The 23015-nt window shown below is 44.6% G+C and overlaps 1 protein-coding gene across 2 annotated transcripts in view; it reads left to right on the top strand.

The window, feature by feature from the left end:
• Positions 1 to 23015, top strand: part of adgrl1a (adhesion G protein-coupled receptor L1a) — a 124286-nt gene that overhangs the window by 31792 nt on the left and 69479 nt on the right. Inside the window, exon 7 of one of the 2 annotated variants that reach the window (XM_049745391.2) lies at positions 12486 to 12621. The gene's annotated coding sequence lies outside the window, so the exon portion shown is untranslated. Of the gene's footprint in view, positions 1 to 11846; positions 12622 to 23015 lie in introns of those variants that run through there. The other variant, XM_049745393.1, reaches the window with a different exon arrangement.

The raw sequence follows: 23015 nt of genomic DNA, 5'->3' as shown, positions 1-23015 counted from the left end.
AAAGCACCTTATTGATACAGGACGCAACTTTTGCCATCATATTATTGTCGCGTGCACGGAAAAAAGTTTGCCAAGAACTGGCGCGCGCACGCCGCAATCCCGAAAAGGGAAGCGGCCTGGAGTTTGAGTGGAGTAGACAAGCGTCTGCTATAGAAGCCGTTTTAATATGTTAGCCCGTCTCCCTGCTGGCTCCCCCTCCCCCTCCCGGGGACGGCACTAATGCCATTAAGTGTGGGACAGATCTGTTCCATGTCTGCAGGCCTGCCAGTCTACTGGTCTGCCTTGAGACCACTCTCCATCTAATCCCATCCTCGCTCTCCCACTCTCATCCGCACCAGAGACAGGAAGAGGCGTCCGGGAGAGAGAGAGAGAGAAAGAGAGAGAGAAAAAAAATCTAATAAATAAATGAGAGGATGCAAGAGGAAGAAAAAAAATATATAAATGAAGTTCTCCATTCTCGTAAATCATGTTGCCAACTTCCAGTAGACAGGAGGGCGGAGCTTAAGGGCAGAGGGAGTATGAGAGAAGGCATGAGAGCGTTGGAGGGAATACGGGAAGCGTTTCTCTTCCACTCCTCAACCTAAAGCCTTTCTCTGGAGACTTGGTGGCGAGGTGTTTTTAATTGATTTTTGATTAGGGTGTTGTGTGTTGTGTGTGTGGGGGCGTGTTGTCCATTAGCATCGATATGGAAGAGAGAGCAAGGCTCAGATACTCCCTCAAAGATGCTCCAAAGCAAATGACAAGTAAATATATACGCATTTGATATGCACCAATGGGACAAAATATTATTCTTTAATTCCGCTTGAATTACGCACCTTTTTGGTTGTCTTTGTTTTCGGAATTTTAACATTGACGCTGATGTCTTTTTACCTCATTGTTCTTGGTAGCAATTTGCAAACTTCAGGAACACAAATGCTGCAGCAACTTATGGCGACAGACAAACTGCTTTATCCTCTGCAAAGAACGACTGACATTTTGGCTCTACTGACAAGCTGAGACTGTCCTACACTGCCCTCAGGTGGCCGAGGATTTGGAATGTCTGACCCCGCCTCCTCATTTCTACTCCGCCCACATTCCGAAGACTTGAAATTGACCTTATTTCTACTGATCTTACATCTGTTGGGCTTTGCTTCCAGTCTGCTGCAGCTCCATTTCAAAAAAACTTTTGTTACATAAAGAATTTCTCTTTGACAGTGTCAAATGAAGATAACTAATGAGGTGGCATTAATATTCAACTCCTTCCCGATAGCTTTCATCTTATTGCAAAGTAGATTGCGCTGGTGTACCTAATAATAAGAACAAGAGTCTTTGACGAGACCTCAAGATACTCTTTTGTTCATAGATGATAGCAGGAAGTGGCTTGTACAGTGGGTGTGTAACAAGGGAGGGGGGGGGGGGGTCAACTAAATCGCCGCCAGGGACTGTTCAATTCCCATCTCCCATCTTTTCACGCAACTTTTCTTTCAATCTCGTTTCCTCTCTCTCTTTAATTCAGTCCTCTTTCCAGTAGATCATTTACGTGTGTTTTGGTGCAATCCATTGCTGCGCCTATTCCTGCACGATCCTGAACTCTCCATCACCCCATTACGCAGCCAAGATTTCTCCACGCGCGCCAACAGCCTCATGTTCTCAGCTTCCCAGAATGTGTTGTTTTATTTTCCGACACACTCCACCCCCCCACCACCATAACCACACCCGTTCCTTTTATTCTCGTGTTGTTTTTCTCATCTGTATTATCAATCTGTCATCGAAGGTGAGAGAAAACGAGAGTCCTTTACTCTTAAGCCACACACACACGCACGCACGCACGCACGCACACACATTTTTGCTTGCACAATGACTTGAAACATCCCCAAAAAGGCTTTCATTGGAACCAGATGTTCCCAGCATTCCGCCAGGATTCTCAGCCAGATGACAAGTCTCCAGTACCGCCGCACAGTGCACATATTTACCCAGATACACGACCATAATGAGTCTCAAGTGCAGTTTTTCCCATTTTACGATATTTTTTCCCGCCTACGATCTTGTCGCGCTCATGAATAATACAGACGATTTTTACCTTTGGCTTTTCAAAAACAACACCCCGTTCCCGGTTATGAAAAAAAGCTCAGGGTTAATAGCGTAACCATGACAACAGAAGACACACACTTAAGTGCCACAGAAGATCTTTTGTAATGAAGCCATCCATCTATTTTCTTTGCTACTTAAACTTTCTTGTTCAAGGTTGAAGCGAGCTGAAGCCGATCAGACGAGTTAATGCGTGATGCAGGCTAAACCCTGATTGGTCGCCGATCAATCACAGGCTATGTGCCGTGGGTATTGTCCTTTAGTATTTGTTTAACTGTACAACAAAGAAAAATCAGCATTTTCTTGCAATTTTGTTTAATATTGTTTGCGGGTTTTTTGTGTGTGAATTTTTTTCTCATTTTTTGCATATTTTGGCATTTTTGTGGGCAGACCACTAATGTTTTAATTGAATTATCTTTAATTTAATTATCTTATGCTGTAATGCGTGTTAAGTAAATCGGCACGTCAGCAAATTTTAAAAGAACTAATATCGGCTGATTAATCGGTTGGACTTGCTTGGCAGAAACGTTTTTGGGCAGATTTGCTCATATGTCTTTATAATTTAAATTTGGCTTTATATATTGATCTAATAAAACTTAAAATAATAATAATACCAATAATAATAAATAAAATAATAAATTAAATAATAATAATCAGAACATTTTTGTCATAAATATTTTTTTCTAATAAACTGAAAAATTCCATTGTGTTCATGGATTTGAGCGGAAGCAACCTAGGACAATTCTAAGGGAGCGTACTTTAATGAGCCAAAGTAAAAGAGTGCAGGAGCGCTTCATTTTGATGGCGCAAAGTGATTCTAAGTAAAGAGTCAGTGATGACTTTGAACGTGTCATTTGCGAGGCGACAAACGCGCCTCTCAGCATTTAGATGGGCTCACAATTGCGCCGGCGCAGATCACAACCCGAGTGTTTCTCTCCTATCTGGTAATTAGTTCTCCCTCGGTCCCGGCGCAGCCATTTGATGTTATTTGGAGACGGAGTGCCATCATTCCGCCGCTCCTAAATTAAACCGTAATTGTTCCGCAGTTTCAATGAAGCGCGGCGTGCGCTCCGGCTGACAACAAACATCTGAGCCCGGCGCCCGAGCTAACGCCTGATCACACTGTTTCACGCATCTCGTGGGAATCCACTGGGGTTTTGTGCAAAAAAAGTGCCATGCACTGTAATTGCAGAGCACATGGCGCTTTTTGGAAGACTCACACATCTTGAAAAGTACCTGGATCTGACACCATCAATCTGGTATCAAAGTTGCTGGATTTGCGTCACATATGAACAAGAACCCATTTGGTATCAAAATACGTCCAATTGAATAATGCATCGAAAAAAAAGTCATTTAAAAAAAAAAATACGGAAAAATTCAAATAAAGTCAATTGTTCTGATCCGGTGTTCTTGCTAGGTCATTCCGATCATGCTCATCTAATCACATGCCGCAAATAAATGTCAGCTTCCAAAAGGTCAAAACAGTAATGGATGGAATATCGGCGAGAGTCATTTTCCTCGATTACACGCTAAATATTTGACTTGACTGTGGGTGTTGTTCAGCCTGTCATCTCAAGAGGATACGAAAAGGGAAAAAATAAAGAATTATAGATTGCGTTTATTGCCACGGTGGAAATATAACTGACCCTGGCACCCCCCAAAAAAAAGACACTGATAAATGACCTCCCACGTATTGATTGCCTCACGCAGAATAATAACAAGCAACGCCGAGGTCTTGATATTTGCTGCGCCAAGGCTTTTTTTTTTTTTTCCCCCCTGTTCTTTCATTTCATTTCCTATTTGTCCTCAGGTTTAGTTTTAATGGCGGCGCAAATCAAGGCTAGAAACACAACACGCTCTCCTCTCAAACCATAAATTACATTTGCACCTCCGGCTAACTTTCACTTTGCTGCTCGCTAACTTTACCTACTCCTCATAAGTTTTCTCATCTCCGCACGACCAAGCGCGCCTCACATCCCGGTCAGCGAAAGTGGTCCCAGCTGTACTTCAAAAGCTCGGCGCTAGCCAGGTAGACACATTTGCCGTGTTCTCGCAGCTTGGAGTAATATCCAAAGTGCAGGTGGGACCAAAACTAGCCAAGTGCGCTCGGGCCAAGTTTGGAGTGATGATCGCTGCAGAGATTGAACAATCATATTGGGGGAGGGGGGCGGCTGCGGACTTGGGGTACTTCCACTGTAATTGGTAAATTAGCGAAAGCCTATTTCCGAGCGCCAGGCCCGGCTTTGGGGGACACCCACAGCTCATTATAGACTCATATTGTGGGTAGAGGAGGGAAAAAAAATACAGGAAGTGATTCAATTGCTCAGGTGAGGATGGCAATTAAGCGAGTGCTTAAGAAGAACAGGAAATGATGCCTCATAGAAGCCTAATTTACTGTTTTGTCTCTTGGGTCTGCCTTTAAATCACTGCTGGTCCACGGCATTTTTTTTGTTTATGTCAGAGGCAAGGGGGGCAATTACTGTTGTTTACTCATTGCATGCATCTTTATATATAGCTTTTTACTGCGTGTGTCACTTCATTAGTTACACCCACACAATCTAACGAGTTCCAATACCGCAGCTGGATGGTAATTGATACCCTCGCACGGGTAATAGAATAACATTTTGACTGCCATTTAGCAAAATATGCTGTTGTATTTTGACCACAGTGCATCATCAAAATCGAGTTAGTTCCGATTTAGTAAATTATTGTTATTTTCCAATCTGGACTGGACACAATGAAACAGATTTCTACTTCAGCCATTAGACTAAATTGTACTTTATTTATTTATTTTTTTAATTAGAGATTTGATTAAATCATGTTGTTGTGTTACGGGAATGAGTATTCGTTTTACGATTGTCTGCAAGGCAGTGAAGGTGTTTGGATGTGAAAAGAAAAGCAATGATTGGAGGAATAAGTCAGGGGGCGGAGCTTATACAACCGAGCATGATGGGTAGAGTGAGCCAGTGAGCTTGAAAAGATATCAATCACGTCTTTGATCAAATGTCGACTAGACTGTCGTCACGTTATCGTTGACTGCAAAAAAAAAAAAAAATTCCACCATTAATAGATTATGAATTTCGTTTGAACAGCGCAGCAGGTTTGAATCCAATTTTTACAAATGGCTCAATCCGGGCCAGTTAGCTGCACGTGTCATTAAACCCCAAATATTTGAAGCGGCTACACGGATGAGAAGCCCGCCGCTCGGCTTTCCCAGCTTTGAGCGTCGGCCCGTTGCCTTTCTCTAATATTGATTGACCGCCCGTCGACCGCACAAATTACACTCCAAATTTGGTTTAAGAAGATTTTCACCCGCTCGCTCATGAGAAATGGAAGGTAGAGGAAAAAAAAAATTCCGAAATACACAAAAGCACCGTGAGGCTCAAATGGGCGCAATCAATGGAACCAAAGCCACGTTGTTGCTCTAATGCACGCCACTAATTGCCGTAATGGTGCCTCGTGCTCTTCACCTTTACTCGCAGCTCGCCGCAAGGACGCCACTGATCCTTTAGCCGCCACCCCCCCCCGTATCACCGCCCCCTCCCCCCCCTCCACACTTCTCTGCCAATTTGCCAGCAGTAAAACTAATATTGTCTTTAATCAGATGCAATTAGCCCCTCCAGTTAAGATCGCCTTCCAATTACAACTCATTAAGACTCTAATGCCATTAAGGGAAGTCACAAGGAAGCACCGCCCAGGTAGCCCACCTCCCCACCAACAGGACAAATTTCCCCTTCCAAAATATTCCGACATATTCAGTTTTGATCAGCATCACTCGCCGGCTACAAAAACTCGAGCTATCTGATTTTCTTCTTTTACACTCGAACAAAGACGCATTTATTGTACAGTAATTGCGGTTGTTGGAGAACAGAGCCGCCCCGCCCCTCCCCTCGTCCATCGCTTCTTTCGCTCGGCTGAAGAAGGACTGCGCGCATTGATCTAATCAGCTTGTTTGGAGCTTCAAATGGTATCTTTCAATGCCGCATAAGTGAAGAGCTCGCTGATTGGCATCGAGAACAATCGGTTGAAAATTGCAACGCGTCGAGTGCCGATAGGGGGAACGATAAACATTGGACGACCTGTGGCCCAACCTTGCTTCAAGATTGGATACTATTCGCATAATCAATAGGGCTGCTCCACTGACAAAACAATATCAATAAGTTTGAAGAAGGCAGATTGGATCAAGTGCTGGAGAGTGGCTAGTCGCTAAAAATAGACATCCATTCCGAATCCATAGGCGAACGTTATGGTAGATATCCTTCAGAATTTTTCGGATGATATGGAACGGTAGCACTCGGTCGGTTGATGACGGGATACCCATGGCGGCCATGTTGTGTTTGTTCGGCGGCCATGTTGTGCTTGTTGTTTGTTGAAAAATGTTTTAACAAGACTCATTTGGATTAGCTCGTCTCTCTATTAAGCTCCAGAGCAGTTCCTCATTGATTCCTCCGCCTGCTGCTGTGGAGTTGTTTTTTTTTCTCTCTCCACCTCAAAACCTGAAGTGAGAGCGCGCTACCTTGAAATAAATGTGCTAAAGGCGTTCAGACATGGCACCCTTGATGGATTCAAGCGCTCTCTTTGAACACTCGCACCCTTTTCTCCAGGCGGATGAAGAAAATCTTTGAGCTTGAAATGTTAGGAATCTGAAAACTTTCAAGTGCAGCTTCGCGCTCATAAGGCCCCGTCGAGTCAAACGGACATTTTTAAACATGAGTCGGCGAACGATTTTGTGACGCCAATCGGCGGTGATTAACATTTGAGGGGTTTTGGTTTTTCCCCTTCCTCCTCTAATTAGCCTTTGCCGTCAATCAACAAGTGAATTCGATGGCGGCAGAAGCGGCGGTGGCGCTACTATTGGAAATAATTGAGCAAATTAACGTACTTGAGAAGTTGGCGTAATGCGAGCGCACCGAGCGAGGACGGAGAAAAACGGAGCTTAATAAACAAAACACCCAGCCTTCGTTCTGTTCTGCCCTCCGGGATGAATCTGCTTATCTGAATAATCAGCCCGCAGACTCGTCGCTGTCACATGATGCGAATGCGCCTTCTGATCCACGCGTCACCAACCAGTCGCCCGCGAGGCGCGCATCCGGACCCCCTGCAGCGCGACCGACGTGCACCTGTGCTCCCGTCGCCGCATATCATTAGGTGCATGTGGATTCATTGCTTCGTTGCATGTGATGAGAATAAAGCAGAGCTCTGCTCCATCGCTTAACGGCGACATATTATGAGAAATTGCCTTTTAAATGTCCTGCATACAAATAGTTGAGTCTGTGGACTTCCTGGCCATAAATCAGACATTACATAACAGTCATATTTGTCCAGCTACCTCTTTACAAAATTGAGCTGTCACCATAGAATAGTTATTCGATTACCGTATTTTCCGGACTATAAGGCGCACCTTTTCTCAAAAGCCGACAGTGCGCCTTATAATCCGGTGCGCCTTATATATGGACCAAATTCCTAAATTTAAACTGGCCCGAAGCATTGTGTCATGAAATCAATCATAAGTGGCCCGCTGAAGACTATGAATCATGAATCAAAAAGACTATGGCTCATTATTTTGTGATATCAAAGTAATTTGTTGCGTCTGAAGTTGAAATAAAAAAGATAAAATGGAGAATGATTTGATTTAGATTTAAAATCTGACATCACGCATTAATGGTGCGCCTCATAGTCCGGTGCGCCTTATATAAGGACAAAGTTTTAAAATGGGCCATTCATTGAAGGTGCGCCTTTTAGTTCGGAAAATACGGTAATCGAATAATTGTATAAAGAATTTATTTGTTGAGTTTAATTAAAAAATGTTCCACGATTACTGTTTATTCCTCATAGTAGAATATGAAATCACCCCCACAGTAGATCAAAATAATCACGTTAATTATTATATTAAGTAGACCCTGTGCATGATGTACAGAAATAGTTGCGCTGGCAGGAGGGGCATGCTGGAGGTGGAGATCAGTGGTGGGCTGTTATTTATTCCACTTGCCTGAGGTGCCGCGGCCCCGCCTTCTTGCATTTGCGTTCGGCCGAGGTAATTAGAGAACGTCCATATGTGCAACAGTTTTAATGACTCGCGTAAATGTAATGTGTAAATGTGTGCTACTTGAGGCACGAACTTTATTGGGGGGCCTCCTGGTGTGTGCGAGCGCGTCTCTCTAACTAAATCACCGTAATCCGACAAAATGTTCACCCGTGGGTGGCTTTGTGCTTCACTTTCTCGCTTTTCTTCAGCTTCAAAACCGCTTCAAATCAAAATGGCTGACTGATTCCGTTTTTGCTGGGCACCCTTAAAATACATTTTCACCAGGACACATGCGCCTGACAAAATTGGCAAGATTGATGACATTTCAAGGCCTTGGAAAAGCAATTAAGTTGTCAAAAAAAAAAAAAGGGATAAACAGCGATTCCAGTCGTGCTTTCATAGTTGTGCCCCGCCCCTCCCCTTCCAGTTCTTAAGCACTTGTGCAGCTGAAAAGATTTACCTTGTCCTCCTCTCGTCGGTCTGCAGAGTCACGCTGCCCCCCCGGAGCCTTACTCCCACCCTCTCTCATTCATTCTGTATCCCCACCTCTCCTCCCCCCTCCCTCCCCCACCGCTCTGGCTGTGTCACCCACAGCATGGCGTTAATACACCAATTAGTACTAAAAGCAGATAATGGACTATGTTGGACCGCAGAAGTGGAAAAAAAAAAAACAAGACACGGAGAACGGCGTAGAGAAAAGGAGGCCGATCGAGGCGGCGACGGCGGAGGTGTCTTTATCGTCCACGTGTGGTGTGAAAACGATGTGAGCAAAGTGCATGATGGGAAGGAGCGCTTCGGCGGTCGCGGGGTTGCCGCATAAAAGCCGAGGTGTTACACCGACGCTTTGCCGGCTCCCGTTGCCGAAATCTATTTGGCTTTGTTGGACCCTTAAACTCTTTTTCAGCTGCTTCCTTCCCATTGCACTCCTGGAAATGCCATGCAGGTTGTTCTTTTTTTTTTTTTCTTCTTTCCCTTTTCTTCTTCTTTCTCATATCTACGCCTACAGGCGTCCTTCAACGGCGAATATAAAGGGCATGCATGAAAGCCCCCCAAAAAGACTTCCTCCAGGGATGCTGAGTGCGCACCAAAGTGTTTTCATGTTTCTCCAACAGCCAACACAAATAGGATATTGATCCTTTTATTATGAAAATATGTCTTTGGTTATGCTTTTAGAAAACATCAGCATGCCCAGCACAATGCGGGGATTCGTACAAAGGGCTGCGTTGGACAACAGACCGAGCCCCGCCGCTAATAGCTAATTTCCGCAAATCAGGAAGTACAAATAATTAAGAGATACATTTTTAATGCTAATTGAAATATATTACAATTAACACAAATACAAATATCAGATTATAGATGTTTCAGATTCACACAGGAGTTTAAACTGAGTCTTGTCATAATTATTTTCCTCCCCGAATGAAGCGAAGCTAAACAAAGCTAGCTAAACATATTGCTAGTGACTATTTTTAGCATGGAGTTTACGTGTGCCAATAACAGCCACCATTTCCACGAGTATTCTCGACATCTGTGATCATTTCTGTAAACAGTTTGAGAATTTGTAACCCCAGAAAGCCTCTGACAAGCACAACATATCTGCCGTTTTGTGCTACAGGAGATAATTTTCCAATCATTGCTAAATAAGAAAGCTGTCTGCTGGTAAAAATAGAAGGCGCTTGCAAACAGGCTAAAGGTGTCGTGTAAACAGCCGCGCTGCTTCAACGTGAACCCTGACTCGGAGAAATTGACATTCACCAAACATGAGGTGGGACAAATTAAAAAATGGCAGCCGGCCTTAATATACTTTAAAAGACAAAAACAACCGACGCTCGGCTAAAGAAGATGGAAGACGAGCGAATGAGAATAATTAGTTTTAACAAAGACGAGATTGCGCGATAAAACCGCCACAATGAAAAACAACGGTGACTTTCTTATCTTTAGATTTGCTTTCATTTTGCCTGCGCCGCTTGTATATTTTTTTTCTTTATCTAGTGACATCTGCACGAAAGCAGCAAAACCTATTATGATGTGACAATCGGAGGCCATTTTGAATGCGACTGTGATTCAGGGCCGCGTCTATCAATGCCAAAGCCCGTTTGTACAAGGAGTCGCGAAATATAATATCCTCTACAATATTAATATTGGAGAGTCGCCATAATAGTTGTGTGCTTACTGTAGATGACAATCGGAATGTTGTGGATGGATAGATGATGATATTTGAAGCCGCTGACCTTTGCTTTGCAAAAGGTTTTGTTAGCAGGTTTAAAAATGTCAACAATCAATTTATTTCGGGGATCGATCCGGATCGTCTCCCCTTCAGCAAAAGACTTTTCAGAACTATAAAGAAACGTAGCTTAATTTGACCCATTTTTTTTTTTCCAATTTGCCGATGATGAGTCGAGTCGCATTCGATTAAACGGTGACTTCATTGTATATCTATGTGTATGTATGTACAGCGTGTATAGAATCGTTTATCTGTGTTTTGGGTTAAAACGACAACATGATGCAACATGTTTTTTTAAATAAATAAAAAAAAATAGGGCGTGACTGGATGACAGAAAGGAGGAGCAACGCGCTCAACTGTGCGTAAGCGAGTCACGACTGGTAGCAGTCACGTTCCCCGCCGCCGCCGACATCTGTCACTTAGACTTGTTACGCCTCGCAAGGAATACAAACATCTTCAGCACCAAATGTGTCCTACATGATATTGTATAGATTTACTGTCATCTGCCTGAATGCTGGCAATCCGGTTTCCTGCTACGTCGGCAGAGAATAGACACCGAGCAAGGATTGCAATTGTGTACTATTTAATCGTGGCGACGGAACAATAGTGTTGGCATTGTGTCGTCACTGTTGTTGTTGCTAAGAGACCAGAGGGTGGGATGTACAACCTACTGTGGGTACACACTGGAAATGTGTTCACGTTTTGCTTGGGAGTGGGCCACCGGTCCGCGGGGGCTTACCCTGGAGTCTCGTCTGATCTCACACACGTGCACTCGTGCTCTCTCTCACACACATACACACACAATCATTTATTGTTCAAGTATTTCTCATGTGTGTGCTGCAGAGTACATTGTTGCCCGTGAAGGTCAGTTGAGAGGATTGGAGATACACAGACTCAAGACGTATCAAGTCCAATCCGGTTATTTCAGCGTTCCGTTCGCAGTCCTAATAGAACCCGAGAAATAAAAAAATAAAAAACGCCGACGATACTTCAATTGGATAAATCCATTTGGCAGCGTAACCTATCTTGTGTTTAGAAAGCAAATGCTGCTGTTTATCCCAACCTATGAGCTTGGCAAGGTTATTGTCGTTTAATTCAGTCCTTTGCTGTCGTCCCCGCTGCGTATAAACGTAGTGGCAGTTGTAATGTATGACCCCGTGTTAAAGTGCTGAGTAAGAGCAAGAGAGCGCATGCGGCAGCTTTTGCATGCACGCAAACGCGCAAGGGGCCGCTGAGTAGCTTCCCTCGTCACCCGCTGACTCACAAGCGCGCCTGTTTGCCACCCACCAAAACAGCTCAGCGAAAGGACTCTGGACTTTTTGTTTCACCTGCAGACATCAAGTGCCGAGCTAAATTCGCAGACAGTGGTATTTGAATAGGAGGGTTGACTTTTTTTTTTTTTTTTGCACATTTATTTTACTAAAAGTATTTTATAAAAACGCTTCTATTAGGTCAATCCTGCACAATGCACATGAACAGTTTGACAGGCGGAAGTGTGACATACGTTTTCCTTTTTTGGACATTGGGGGGCGTTTCACAACTGGAAATGAAACGACGAGAAGGCGCCACCAGCTGCTTCGAATGTCAGCCCGACGAAGAAGTGCACTGGTGCAAAAGGAGCTTGAGAATTTCCTCTTTTTTTTTCTTTAGTGCAAGTGTGTATGTGTGAGGCAGCTTGTGTGTGTCAGCTGTCTGTTGACTAACCGCGGGGGGGAAAAGAATCCCGCGAGTGTGTGCGTCAGTGCGCAGCGTTTCGGCGCATGCGAGAGCGAGAGAGAGCGCACACGCTGCGTCCTTCCTTCCCCTCCTGCTCGCTTTGCCTCTTCATCGCCTCTCATTTGAGGCTGCGAGCGGTCGAGGAGACCGCACACACTCTCCGGAATCAAGGACATTTCAACCCAAAGAAAAAACAAGACTTATTTTTGTGTTGTTGCGTATGACGCTAACTTGCGTGCCCACTGCGCGTCCTTCCCGAAGCGGGACGATGCGGTCGTTGTTTATTTTTGATGCCCGCACGGGCGCGTTTTTATCAGTGAGGAGCCAAACCTCCCTTCCCTAAACTACCTATTTTTTGACTTTTTACCTTTTTTTTTGGGTGGAGGGGGCAATTTTGTTTTGCCTTTAAGACATCAGGCTGCCGTTCATTTTTCATTCGTATGCATCCGCACGAAGGTGGCATCCAGAGAGGAGGAGAGAGCAAGGAAGAAGCTGCAAGAAAGTGAGGCGGGACGCCAGAATGATTGAATGAACGAACGAATGAATGAGCCACACTGAGGTTCCCCAGCAAGAGCACATTGCACGACCACAGGTAGGACGCTTTTCATTCTTGTGATTTTTTTCATGTGACGTATGTGCATCGACTCCTCCGACTGGGCTTGTGTTACGTATATACATTATTAATATAGATGGACTCTGATATGCGTCCCTGCTTTCTTTTAATGCAGCCAACAAGGGCAAGCGTGCACAGAATATTTCACCGTAGTTCCCCCCCACCCCCCACACTCTCACTCCCTAGAAGTGTTTTTGAATTTACAGTGCAGAGCCACAAAGTGAACTACTCTCAACATCCCGTACAGAGTACACCATTAATCCTCCACCTTGTCAAATCATGACCTGTGGGCCGCTTGCCCTCAGCAGGAGGAGGAGGAGAGATGGAAGAGGGAGAGAGAGAGGGAGAAAGAGAAGGGCCACAAGAGTCCTTGACAAACGTCCACATGGCAAATTGAGTTGTACTTTAATTTCCCTTTTAACTTTGGCAAAGTAGTCTAAAAATGGAGGTGAGATTGACAAATGTCTTGTTTGGCTGCAGAATAAGCCTGGAAAAAAAAGACCCCCCCCCCCCCACCCCCCACACACACCAGCTCCTTCTTCTTCCGCGCAGTAATTAAACATTTCATCTCGGGGTTCACATGGTGAAGCTATGCTGATCTAATTCCCCTGCATAATAAAATATGTAATAAAAATAAGAAGGAAAAAAAGAGAGGCACGGGCGGCCCACGGAAGAAATTAAACCTTTTGTCTTGGTGGTGTTGTGATAAAATTGAAGCGGTAGGTAGGTCGGTAGGAAAACAAAAAGAGAGTAAGCCAGGCTTGTTATTTCCTTTTACTCATTTCACCAGGATACATTGTGTCGGTTCTGACAATTGCCGTGTCTATTCCAAGGTGGGGGGGGGGGGGCTGTTAAATGAAATTCAAATTCTTCAGGTGCTAAAAAAGAAGAAGAGAAAAAAAATAGCAATATTGGAGCTGTCTGATGGCGTTATCTGGCCGTTCAAGAAGCCAGACTCGGAATTGGTTTACTGCCAAACCCGCCCTCCCTAGGAAGACAGAGGGATTTATTCCCCCCCCCCCCCCCCCCCCCCCTCCCTGCCTCCCCACCTTCTTGTCTGTGCGTCACATCACTATCAGAAAAATTATTCTCGCCTCTCACTGGCTGAATAATATTCATACATTAGCATGGCATTAATGGCCGTCAGACTTTTAATAAGTCACCGGCCGTAATTAGATTTATTGCCGTTCACAATCGAAACACTGCCCCGGTCCGATTGGCCGACTCTGTTGCCAGAGGATGGAGCAAATATAGACGGCCTATATCATTTTTTTTTTTGCTTGTATGCTAAATTCATTTGCCGCCTTTGCGCTCACGCGCGGGTGAGCGAGCAGCCGTGCAAAAGGCAGATGTGCGCACACACATTTCTACATTTTTAATTTAGACGCATACATAAATGGAGGTGAAATGTCCCAAAAGTGAATCCTCTTGTTTCCTTCCACGTCTTTTAATATGCATGCGCTCCCCCTACAGCTCTTTTAACAAGGCTTCCTCGATGAATATGTTAATGGGAAATCATCAGAAAGACAGCCACTAATATGAATTTCAGAAATTGACCCACGACACTGAATTTCCTTCATGTCCTCAGGACAGCTACGTTATTTTTTTTTTTTTGTCCCCCTCCACGTGAATCCGAGTGATGCAAGGCTTCTAAAATCCAGGTCAGGCTTAAAATTCTGAAAAGAAGAATCACCATTTATTGGAGGCACACACACAAAAAAAAAAAAAAAGAAGCTTTTTAGTCAGACTTTTGTCAGTGAGCTTTCACGGGCGCATTGAAAAAGTTGTTTTTCAAGTCATGTTGGCCTTTGAGCTCCCCGAACAGTTTTAATTAAAAACATAATAACGTCTTGCGGCGATGCAACAATTCCACAAATATGCCGTCCATCTGGGCAGCGTTTTGATTTTCAAATCTCACAGTCTGACTCACAAACATGTCACTTACTATGTCATAAAATTTCCATCAGTACTCTTTGTGCCTTCTAAAAACACTGCCGTGTTTTTATGTTTCATTTTATGCTAGCTCCCATTTAGCCCAATAGCCCAAAGTCAATAAATTAATTAATGAGTAAATTATATATATATATATACACACACACACAATTTCGTGCCTCTGTCCAGCTGACCTCTGAGGAAGTTATATTCGTGCTAATCACGTCCGTGCTCTGTATTGATTCTCTGTAATTCTGAAGATTGTTTGCAATTATAATCCATTCATAACAATCCTTTTGCAAGATTGGATTTTTTTTTTAATTTCTATTCTCCGCCGCCCAAATAAATAAATAAGTCATTTTGTCTTCGTGGCGAACCGGGTTTTCATGATATTTGTCGGCGAATTCTTTTCAGAAGTGTTAATGATTTAAGTGTTTTAATTGCGAGAAGTGATTAGGGAGTTTTCCACCAGCAATTCCTTCCAATTAGACTGCAGGCGTCTGTGATGGATGCCGTGCGACGTATTGTGAGCTGTATGTGCATTTTCTCCGCTCTCCAGATAGTTTGGGAACAAAGAGCAGCTATCGGTTTGTCTTCTCGTATTGGCGAGCGGCGTCTCTGGTGAGGCAGCACGGGAAGGCCGTTGCCATCAGATCAACGGTTTATTGCGCTTCTGTGTCTTCAGTTAGTCATTGCTAGCTAAAATGGCTAATTGTGGTTTTGTTCCTTTTTGTTTTGTTTTATTTTTGTCATTTGGGGCTGGTGGATGGTTAGTCCGCCTCACTGGATTCAGGCTTTGAATCTCCTGTACATCGTCTTACCCCGTGCTTGTGTTGTTTTAATTGTTGTATATGAATATTTACTCTGATATGTTTATTTAAATAACTATTTGGTAGGGATATTTGATACCACTTTTTTTTCCAGACCGATACCTGTACGAGTACTCAGTTCTCAAGAAGTCACAGATACCAAAAACCGATACCACTAGTAATTTTGATACATCATTTTTTACCTTTTTAGCACACAAATATTCCTTAAAATTACACAACATTAACGGCAATCTCATAGTCTTGTAATTTCTAAATTCTAGTTCCCGATTGCAAAACAACCTTAATAGGGCGGTCGATACTGTTATGCTTGTCAGAATAGTTCTAATGCAAAAATCCTTTTACTCAACTACAGTATTACTCCTACTCGTGTAATTATTTAGATGATTCATTTTGACTCGGATCACAATGATTGCCGTGTCGCCATGCACACGACAAGCCGCAGTTGAAAGCTGGAGGTTTAGGTTCCGAGTGATCCGTTTTCCTGGAACCCATTTCACGTGCTAATTCAATTCCACGGCTGCCGGCCTTCCGCGCACTGGCGCCAGCGTTGGCGAAAATAAGCGTCGACAACAGGAGAGCACGGACACGCGCACATTAAAAAAAAAAAAAAAGAATCGATAGGGACTGTTTTTCATAAATTGAGTGGGTGTTAAATTAGCCAAACGGGGCTGGCGGGCAACACGTGGGATTGAGCGAGCGGTATATTTGGGTGGTGTCTATTGACTGCGACACCGGCTGAAAGGACCCCAACCCTGATGCTCGATCAATAAGGAACAATCAGGCCTGCCGCCATTTGTGTTTGGACTTCTTTCAGAGTGAAAGCCGGTGCAATTTTCACCAGCAAATACTCGCAATGTTACTGTAATCTTGTAATGGCCACTTCTGATTGCCCCTTTGTCGCCCGCCTGATTTTCACTATTCATCTCCAAAGCGCTATTCGGATCGCTATGTTTTCTCACACGTTGAATGGGCTTTAAAGGCACCGTGCAAATATCATTCTGACGCCACTAGAGAAAACGCCTCCCCTCCCCTCCCCTGATGGCCCACCCCACCTCGAATCAATATAACCTTGCCCTACTGGTTGTTTGGCATTTCAGCGAAGTCGGTCACGGCTGCTCCTGCCAAAGCTTTAGAAGGGCAACAGCGCTCTTAAAGCTGCTGGATCGATTGCCATGCTGTTGCTCTAATAGCAAACTGTATTGAATATTGCCGCGCAGGAAGCCAACAGCAAAAAAATAAAAGACCAACCAATTTGAATGTTTGGGAAAGTCGACCGGTTCTGTGCCATTTTTTGGTTTTCCGTGGTTGCCACTTGAGCAACAAATGCACAATTGACATCAGTCAAAGCAGCTTCCCACCTGTCCCCTCTAAAAAGAGGAGTCACCTGCAAATGAAAGCAAATGCTGATCAATTGACCTAATAGCTCGCCCCGATCAATCTCCATGTTTTTCTGACGGCCCGACACGGGGGCGCCGGCGTAATTGGCTTGAACACGGGAGAGGCAGTGTTAATGGCAGGAGTCCACTCCTTCCTTCCTTCCTTCCTTCCTTCCTCCTCCTCGCGAGCTCGGCGGTCCTCGCAGCTCTTGCGGGCGGCGTCAATACTGTCACCTCTTTGTCCTCGCAGCCGTCTTCTTAATAGCGTGTACGACCCCTTTTAAAGTCTAACGCTCAACATCGACACGTTCAGTCAGGCTGCAAAATTAGGAGAGACAATGTACTAACAGTGTGTGTGTGTTGTGTGTGTGTGTGTTTTTGAGTGTGTTTTTGACTACCTGTCTGTTCTCTACAGGCAACAGATGTTCAGAGTTGTTTTGTAGAATGGAGGTTCTCAGAAGTTTTTGTCCAGCATTAGCAAACCTTTCCTTAAACACATCATTGTCAAAGTGTAGTGCGTGTAGCACTGGAGGTACATGAGCTCCCTCTAGTGGTACGCAAATATAAATCACGGACTTAAATTTCTCGAACTACGTAACGTTACAGTGGCTTCATTTTTGTTTTCATCCGGTGCAGTACAGTTCAGTTGTATAAAATTTTAGAGTTGCATGTCAAACTGTTTTGCATATTTATTTATAAGGTTTGTACTTACAAATGTGTATGTATTATTTGTGTATATATATAAATAAATAAATAAATAAATAAATAAATAAATAAATGCAAACAGGACTTAAATGTAAAATTCTATATTTGCATATTAAATTGCAAATATAGTAGTGAGGGAGGGAAAAAAAAATAGCGCTTGGTTGTTAGACTACTACATAAGTGTGTGTGTGTTATGTGTGTGTGCTGGGGGGAAAAAGAAAGAGCAGAGCACCAGAAGAGGCCGCGTGATGGAAAGTGAGCTCAACGAGCAGGAGAGCACATCACATCCGGGGTGGATTAATTAAGGATTATAATTACATTGGGACCATGCGGGCCTCACCTGAGACTGCCCCTTTACCGCCGACGCTTGGCTCCTGGTGCCCTGTGTTGCCCGCCCGCCGCTCTCTCCCGCCCGCCGTTCTCTCCCGCTTCATAACAATGAGATGAAAACACGAGCCTCACTTGCGGTGCCGCACGTTCACCTCTTGTTGACCACCGCCGCGCTCGAATTGTATCTAAAAGCCTCTCCGCTGCCTTTTACAATCTGCTTCAGCATATGTTGCACTTGCGCTGTTTGAATGCTTCTCTCCCGTCCATATGTCCATTTTGTTGCCGGCCGACTGCATTATTAATACATCTACTTGATCTTCTTAATTCAATTCAGTGGGATTTACAAGCTGCTGTAGGTCCTGTAAAGCGCAAACCTGCAATTGTTGGTCGCTAACTGGCTAATATCCTAGCACAAAAAAATGCAGGCTACGTACAAAAATTGGGGGTAATTTAATACAGAACGTGACTGTGTCATATAATGTTGAGCAAAATTATGCTAACTTTTATTTTTTAGGCTGATTTGATACATGAATGCTGTTATATTTTCCACATAACTGCCAGTTTACCCAGTAAATGCTGCAGTGTCTGACTTTTTACACGTCTCTGCTGGATATTGAACGACAAAATAATAGTGATAATAAAAGAAAAAAATCATTCCAGCTTTCCCACAGCTGCACTTTAACCCTGCAGCACACAGAAGCCGCGGTAATGAGCTCTGGACAAACAGGCGGAAGTAGCCTTTTTATTTATTTATTTTTTTTTCCACCTCCACCCCTCAGGAGCAAGTCTATCCAAGTACAAAGATAGCACTGAGGCTGCAGTCGTCCTTTTGTGACGTTTAAAAAAAATATTGTCAGGTTGTTAGAACCGCTGTATCAATTTAGTACACACTCAGATGCATTCAAACAACCATTCGCATGATATTTTACTTTAGCATGGGTTGTTAGCGGAAATTCCAGAGAGTGTACTCTCCAGAAAATATCGTTAACATTAACTCAGTAAATCTGAACAGGTCGCAGTTGAAGACGTATTGCTCCTTCACGCACGGCCGACTGGCGTTATTGACGAGCCGGCGTGTTTCTTATTATGACGCGCGGCTCGCTTATTGTTTAATTGATGAATCCTTTTCATTCCAAATGGCAAAAAACAAGTGAGTTATTCCCTTGGGGAACGGCAGCGAGGAGAATTCTAATGTCTTCTCGCTGACCGCTTGGCTGGAATGGTCGGTGCGACTTGATTTATTAGAAAATCTTATTGATTGGCTGAATTAATGCGGTGCCAGTTTAATCAGTGCGCAATGGGAACCGCGCCGCGCGTCTCTGAACTCGGAATGAATTGAGTGTACGCTATCGATCGTTTATCCGCAGTATTTATACAGCTATTTGTCCACTCCTTCATTAATTCGCTGTGTACAAAACAATGTCGCCAAGGCGTCGTGGGGTTAAGTGAGTGTTGGTGTTCCGTGTCTGCATGTGATATGAGCGACAGATTCTGCAATCTCAGCATTTTTTTTGTTATTTATTCAAAAGGTAATGAAATGACAATCAAAACCGTAGAAGACTGCACCCATAAATATTTGCTGAGATTTTTTAAAATGTTGTAATTAATAGATTTACTTTTAATTGAAAAAACGTATTTTGGATGATTTAAAGATTATTTAAATATTTTTACTCCAAACAAGTTGTTTTAATTAGGTTAGCCTGTTTAAAAAAATCTTTTTATATAGCCGCCTAATCGCCTCTTTCTATTCAAACCTGCGTCAATAATTTAATAGTCAATACTCAACGTAAATTACCCTTGCTAATGCTAGTTAGCTTAGCCGGTTTACAAGTTAATTTGCATTCAGTACATAGCATTCAGAGTTCAGTTATTTTCTATATTTCTATCCGGTTACAGTCCTCTTTTTGGCAGGTTGAAACTTTTCTTTTATTGTTAAAAATTCACGTTTTAAATCCCTCGTTAATCAACAATGGCAAACTTTGCAGCCACCTAATTATACTCCTAGCAGACTAACCCGTTCTTCCTGTCAGCGCACTTTGGTGTGTGCCAACTGCAGGAAATGGCCAAACCCTTAATGATGAGGCTTTTCCCATCTATTTTGCAAAATAAGCAGGCGTTGGCGCACAGTGTGAGCGCTCCCGCCCGCTTGTGCGCGCGGCGAGAGGTGTCATTGTGTAACAGCGGTGGGGCCTCGACGTAGCACCGACGCGGCGATTGAGCGGTACCTGTCAAAGGCGGGAAAGTAGCGGCCTAATTAGAACTAACTGTGGACGGATGATGCTTTCTGACAGCTGTCTCATCTGATTCCGCCGCCTGCTGATGGGGAACATTTATTTGGAGGTGTTTGTTTAGGCTCATTACAGTTTTAAAAGGAGAGGCTTCACTCGTCTGGCTCCCCCGTGTTGCGTGGGAAACCACGGGGCCGTTGATATTATTGTTCCGGAGCTCGGAATCGGAACTTTCAGTGATTTTCTGCGCTTTGCTATGACTCGTGTCACTCTGATTAGCAAAACAGCTCGTACTGGAGCAGTATATATATATCATCGTATATAGACTTGATATCTTTTTCGTTGTCGGGAAGCTACTTTCAAAGTTTTGCTCGAGGAGAAAGCAGATGATGTGGTCGGCCTTGAGTTGGATATCTGCGTGATGTGATTTTCTGTGCATTAGATTCTCACTTGAACAAACTCTCCTATATGATATATACAGGGAGAGTGCAGTTTATGAATACTTTCTATAAATGTGTGAAAGAAATGATTGCGCTCCATTTGGCATTGAGCGTGCTTTTTTCAGAAAGGCTTTTATTATAATCGTAGATTGCGGATGCTTCTTTATGTCCGCCGGTGTTTGAAGAAAAATTCACCTTCAACTCCCTCGAAGTTTTTTCGCTTGTGCTCAGGTAACGCAATCTTAAAGCCACGCTCCGATCGCAGCCGCACGCTAACAAGATTAGCCCGTTAGAAATTAGCCAAACTCATTTGCATAACCTTCAAATCGATCTTTGTCTGCCAGGCGCTTCGTCTCGAGGTGTCATCGCAAACAAAGCCCGACAGCGCGTTTCGTCGCCGCTTTCGTGTTCCGCCCTTCGAGGACGCCGTAAAATGATTATCACAACAAAAACATTGTCGCAACCCCTCCCTTTCTCCATTGTTCGAGGGAGAATAAAAAAAAAATCACCCGGCCGTTCAGTATCAAACAAATCATGTTTGTCTCCGGCAGCTGCACGCTCCCAATCGAGTTACTGCGAACTGCGGTTGCCTTGATTTGTTCCCAGTAAACAGGTTAAAGGTTTTCTAATTCACACAAATCTTCTCCGTTTGGTCCTACAAGGCTTACATTTGACTTGTTCCATTCCATAAACATGCATTTTCCCGCCCCCGCCCTCTCGTGTTCCTTTTCATCCAAAAACAATTTGCTCTGCCCTCGCTTGCGACACGGAATAATCACGCTACTTCAGCCCACATCCGCTCGACGGCCATTTACATTTCACACAACGAACTAAACATGTGCTGTTTGCTCCAAAAGTGCGTTTGTTTACCCCGCAAGTGGTCCACCGCTCCACCTCGGCGCCCGGCATGATGCGGATGAAAATATAAATGACCTCTGATGAAACTCCATATTGAGCCGTTTTAAAGCTGGGAGGCTTTAGATCGTATCCCGTTCACCCTGGTTCAGGTGTGGGAGGGGCGAGCGGCTCCTTGCTCGAGTGGGGCTAGAAATCTGCGAGACGGAAAATATTAACAAACGCTTGCTAAGCGTGCTATGTTTTATACGAACCACAGACCGCCATATAGTGGAGGAAGACAAAGACATCTTGCTTTTACGGGATTTATGACCCCTGTCTGGAGCCGCTATCGCTCCCTGCGCTTGCACTCGTTAGCCGGGTAGGACAAACAAATTAAAACGGAACAAACGCGCCGGCTAATAAGCGGCTAGTGACATCAGCGAGGGAGAAAGAAAGAAAATGAAGAGAAGGCCAAGGTCAGAATCTTCCCTCCGAGCTCGCCGTTTCTCGCCGCGCCAATTCGGCTCTCCCGCAGGAGATCATCTCCGAGCGATGGCCGCCCGAGACAGATGGGCGGATGATGGATCTGACGTGATAGACAGCGGGGTGATGGATGGATGGATGGATGGATGGATGGATGGATGGATGGATGGATGCTTTGGCTGATAGGGGGATTAATGCAGTGCGGGGGCCGCGGCGGCGCACTGGATAGCTTAGCGATAGATAAAACCGGACGAGCAGATAAACAAGAGAGTGCTAATCCAAGAACCCCCTCCCCCACTTGATGGACAGAAAATCAAAGCCAGGCAAAGGAACCACAGAGGGAGGAACAGTCGACCCTTTTTAGATTACCCTGGTGGGGTTGAAGAGCTTTTAATGCGAGGGAGAGTGGAGTCGGACCACCGCCGGGCAACGGCGTCTTGGCGTGGGGTCAGCGATAGCGCACATCTGTCCGTCCAGGCTTGAGGCTGGATATATTGGACAAGAAAGTACGTCGGCGCTTAGCGATATGACACCGCGAGCGACAGTCAGGGACGGCGATGGGCTATTTTGAGTGATGTCCAAGCGTGAGATGGAGCGAAGCGGCAAATTGGCAGTGGCGGGAAGCGATGAGATGATGGCGACGGTCGGGGATTGAAGGAAGATGACGGCCATGATTGCTGTGTCGATTCCCCTTGGCTTGTGGGACGGCGTCACGTCGCGCGTCAACAAAAGCGAACGCTTTGGCTCGCCGCTTTATGGTGATGCCGCTCGCTTGAAAAAGAACCCGTCACGAAAGGAGCGAGGAAGAGGGGACGCGGGAGGACGAGCCCGCTGAGAGTTCATCTGAAAATAGGGAGCGAGCCGCCCGTCCTCGTGCTATTATCGAGCGCTAAACTTTGTCTGGGTTCATCGTTTCAGGGGGACCCCCGGGGGCCTCTGGCATCGATCCGCCGTGCTCAGAATGCACTCCGGTGTCACCTATTTAAGCGCAGCGAGCTGCCAGCCAGCACAGAGGAGCCTTTATTTATCCGGCCTCTGATTTTGGCCTGCACGGATGACAACCTGATTATCACTTAAAGGAGCTTCTAAATCTTTTATTGAAAGCAATCGCTATGAAGAGAAGAGAAAAGACGGCCAGTTTGAGGAGATGAGGTGAGCTGAGGGTCTGTGTCATCCTTGGAGGAGGCTTAATGAAGCAACGAGAGGCGTGTG

The sequence above is a fragment of the Syngnathus scovelli genome, chromosome 16 (genome assembly GCF_024217435.2).
Source record: "Syngnathus scovelli strain Florida chromosome 16, RoL_Ssco_1.2, whole genome shotgun sequence".
Lineage (NCBI taxonomy): Eukaryota > Metazoa > Chordata > Actinopteri > Syngnathiformes > Syngnathidae > Syngnathus > Syngnathus scovelli.
Note: the sequence above shows the minus strand (reverse complement) of the source record. Positions and strands in the feature narration are given on the sequence as shown.